This window comes from Glycine soja, chromosome 6, assembly GCF_004193775.1.
Source record: "Glycine soja cultivar W05 chromosome 6, ASM419377v2, whole genome shotgun sequence".
NCBI classification, from domain to species: domain Eukaryota; kingdom Viridiplantae; phylum Streptophyta; class Magnoliopsida; order Fabales; family Fabaceae; genus Glycine; species Glycine soja.
This window is the reverse complement of record NC_041007.1, coordinates 9,672,178-9,676,881: the sequence shown is the minus strand read 5'-3', so window position 1 is coordinate 9,676,881 and position 4,704 is coordinate 9,672,178. Positions and strand designations below refer to the sequence as shown.

The 4,704-nt window shown below is 38.2% G+C and overlaps 1 pseudogene; it reads right to left on the bottom strand.

The window, feature by feature from the left end:
* Positions 1–460: 460 nt before the first annotated feature.
* Positions 461–4,482, bottom strand: LOC114415457 (annotated as a pseudogene).
* Positions 4,483–4,704: the final 222 nt, after the last annotated feature.

Genomic DNA, 4,704 nt, shown 5'->3' with positions numbered 1-4,704 from the left:
TCCGTATCCATTTTTTCCATTATAGCACAAAAGAATATGGAAACCTATTATAAAGAAATAATCATATGTTTATGGTACACATCCAAATTATAACCAATCAAACAATCTGTACTTTTTTTTTTAAGTTTAAAGTTTAAACCTAAGATTTTATGTAAACTACCCAAACTTTTTGCTAATAGGCCAATCTTAGTGGGTTATCAAATAATTTGTACTACTTCTATTAGCTTTACAGAACATATGTCTGACAATAAAAAATTTATCCGTTCTTTTAAATTATAATGTAATTATAAAAAAAACTAATAATATATCAAATTTTATTTATTTAATCTAGTCAACCCAAATTCTGTAAACTCTGTCAATAAAGTATATTTCTCAAATTAAGAGGTTAATATCCAATTTATCACTGGTAGGCATATTTTGTATAACTCGATACAAATACTGCTGCAGAAAGAAGGATTCTGCGTGAAGAACTTAAAAGGCAACAGACATTCAGTGAAATAAAAGAAACCCAGGGACGAAATTGCTATAGCCTTGTTAAAATGCAAAGCTATGATCCTTATGCTCTAAATACAACTTCTTCATCTTTTTATCAATACAAATTACAAAACTCGATCGAATTGAGATCATGGACAAAAATAGAAACCATTTCAAGTATAGAATGAAAAGGGGTAACTAGCCTAACAACTTATAAGGCCTAGTTTCCTCATTATTAAGGAAAGGAGGAGGGCACACACAAACATCCTGTCACCCTAAATCCATTTTAAACCCATAGAAGATGCCATTGTTAATGGAAGAGGCACAAGAAAACTGTATCTACAAAAGAGATTAAGGTCAAAGGGTTGAGCTTCTTCTAGCGATTTGCTAGCAGTTTGCTCAGTCAAAGCTTGATGCACGGCTCCACCGGCCTCTCAAGTAGTCCTCCAAAGTGAGACCCTGCTCAACACTGCACATGGAGAGCAAGTCATCCTCCACATCAAGCAGTGCAAGATTTATATGTGACTGTAGATTACTAGGTGGACACGCTTCATCGTCAAGCATTTCTGGTGGGTCCAAAGCATTAACTTGTAACCTTGCCCACTTGATTGCCTCGGCGTCACCTTGAAGGAGCTTTGAGATCTGTGGTCCAATAGAATATCCATGAGATTTTCAATAAAGGACTATTGTAGAGAATGAGAATATTTCTATGGTGATCAAAGAAGATAAAGTTAAGGGCTGCACTATAGAGGTCAGGTATCACATGATTTAGGATAAACAAAACACAAAAAGTCCGTCCATTGTCCAGGAAATTACACTCCATATGCAACAAAGGCGTCTATTATTTGATGACATAGTGCACACAATTTGCAATAAAGTCAAAAGTGGACCACTTACAAGGTTCATTTGAGGCCTAGCCCTTGGAGCACGTTTTATACAGAGAGTGGCTGCCAATACGATCTTTTCCATCTCCTCATGATCATAATTATCACCTAAACTAGGATCTAACAATTGCAACACCTTTCCACTATTTAGAATCGGACTTGCCTGCGAAAGTGTGTTTCTATTATAATTTTCACAATACATATGATTAGGAAATAAGAAGTAAACGAGATGCCAGAGCATAGGACTATACAGAAACATACCCACATAACAAGACTCTCTTGGCCTTTTGGATAATCACGGCTTATGGGCTTTCTCCCTGAAAGAAGCTCAAGGAGCACGACACCGAATGCATAGACATCAATCTTATCATTTACTTTGCCGTACATGAAGTATTCAGGAGCCAAGTAACTGCATAAATGAGTGTAATACATAATTTAGGACCATTTCAAATGCACCTCTCTCGGCAGCATGTACTTATAAAGGGGATGGTATAGTTATGCAGGGTTTAAAAGTACAAACCCAAAGGTTCCAGCAACATCTGTGCATGTTATATGTGATGACAAGGTTGATGCCCATTTTGCCAGTCCAAAATCAGAGAGCTAAAGAAAATCAAGTAGAACATGATCATCAATAAATAAAAATTGTTCAAAATTAAAAGTCATTCAATCAAAAGATAAATACCTGGGGTTCAAAATTCTCAGATAATAATACATTTGATGACTTCACATCCCGATGGATCACAGGTTGATCATCTTTAGAATGCAGATAATCTAAAGCCTCAGCAACACCTACTGCTACCTTATATCTCTCGGACCAACCAAACACAAGTGAATTTTTCTTATTACCTATTCTGGCATGAAATAAAAGGAAGTAAATAAACAGTTGCCAAACCACATAGAAAAACAAAAGAGGGATATAGTAATGTATATTTGTGTACCATGAAGGTTCTCTTCAAGGCTTCCTCTTGATAAGAAATCATAAACGAGAAGAAGTTTGCCATTCTCAAAGCAGAACCCCAGGAGGGAAATAATGTTTTTGTGATGCAAGGTGGTGATAATTTCTATTTCCAGAAGAAATTCCGACAACACATCATCAGAAGGATTTAGGATCTTGACGGCAAGTTCCTTGCCATCAGGAAGGCAGCCTCTATAAACCTGACTGCTTCCTCCTTTCCCGATCAAGTTTTCTAAAATCACAATGGTAACCACATTAAAAGATACTAAAATAAACCATTTTGATAAATTGAACTCAGTCAAACTAACACTAGGAAACAAACCATGCAAGAAATTCGATGTGGCCGATACAAGTTCTTGGTACTCAAACAATCGGCAAGTTGACGAGTATTTCTCTTGAAGGCCCTCCAATTCTTTAGGAATGTTTCCTGAATTGTTTTCAGGCGAAGAAGCAGTCCCTAATTCAGCATCTACCAGAACAAGAGCGCCACTTTCACTATCTAAAGCCGCAGGCTGATCTTGACCTTGATCACAAATTTTAGATTTTTCATCACGATCTACAGCATATGAAAGGTTTCTAGAAGGCAACCTCATTGCCCACTGGACCACAGAGATCTGCAGGTGAAACAATGATCTACCAGCAGATTGCCTGTCCGATAAAATTCTTCCGTCTAGTAGTGGCCAACCTGGTTTCAATTCCGTTTTTGCTGCAACAGTGGGTTGCACAGGCACCATAGCCAAAGAATTCTCTCTACCCTCATCACCAGAAACTCCTTCTGCAGATTGGTAGAAAGAAGGGTCTGGCAATGCCAGGGTTGTGCCACAAATTGAACAGCTCGGATTTCTAACAGTTTCTTTAGATTCCAGAAAAAACTTCGCTAAACTGTGATCCGAAATCGGGCCAGTTTTCTTCTCATCGGCATCCATCCCTGAACTGTCATCACTTAGAACTTTTCTGTTCTTACCGAGTGTCCAATGTATTGAACCTAGCAAACCATTTCTGTTATGACGATCAACCCCTGCAAAACAAAAAAACAAAAAAACTCAATGACTGAGAATACTACTATGTCCATGAGATTCACAACAATCAAAACTAAGAACAATAAGAAACCTTGTAACTCTGCAACACTCGGCGGCGAGCTGTCACGCTTGAACACAACTTTCCCATTGTTGACAGCAAGAACACAACAATCCTTGGATAACTTTTTAGCGCAGTGCTTAGCTACAACGGTAGATGACCGGATTTTATGCAGGCCATGAGTAGTTCCAACCACAACATGAGTTGCGGAATAACCATTCGCTTCTCGAACCAAAGTTTTCTTCACTGACGAACCACGGCAAATTTTGAGCTTGAGATCCACCTAAGCAAAACCAAAAAAACTTAAAATTCAAAAAAGAAACAATTCCATAAACTTCAATTTTGTTTTTTCCTCTTTGGTTTCCAATAGGAAAAAAAAAGGTTTTCAAATTTAGGTCCTGGATTTCCCCACCAATTTGAAGACAACAAATGAATTTGCATATCCCGTTATAGTAATTGGAAAATAAAATTCACAAAGAAAGATGGTGTAAAATCAAACCTGTTTCAAATTGCAGAATCCTTTATAAGCAGCAAGAACAGAGTCAAACGCCTTGACAAGCGAAAGCAGCGACGATTTCCCGTCTCCATTCACGGTTTCTACGCAACCGCATTTCACCAATCAACCTCCACATTAAAAAAACAAAAACCCAAAAGAAAGAAAAAAAAGTAGAAATTCCTCTCCTACCATTGTTCCCAAGAACATGCAGAGCAACCACGGTATCACCAGGGTGTGCAACTTTGACCAAAGCCCATGTGAGCAATTCCTTGCTGGGGGAGTCCATCTTCACCCCCACCAGCACCGTGCGGCCACCGGAGCCGCCGGGACGGGTTTGCAGCATTTTTGACGACGTTAATGAGACAATCAGAGTGATGTCGTTTTGTGTTGTCGCAGACAGAGAGCTTGAGAGAGTGAGTAGTACTAAAGAAGAAATGAAGTGAGTGTGTTGTTTTGTAGTGAATTGTGATATGAATATGAATATGATGATATACTACTATGCAGCCACGACTTTGGTTTGGTTTGGTTTGGAAGTACTAGAGGTTGGTTCGGCTTAACCGTCGTTTGTTCGTTCGGTTTGTTTGATATTGAAGCTCCCACCCACGCCAAACTATGAAGGGTCTCACTTCAACAATAACTTTTCAGTTAAAACTATTATTATTAATCTATGACTTTTTAAACAAGATAGTTGAATGCCCTACAGTTTTGACCATGGATCCCACCTTCTTCTCCGTGTGCCACACATTGGACCTCAAACTTATGTATTTTTTAATGATGTTATATTCTTATTTTGTGAAATTCAGGCATCATTACCCATC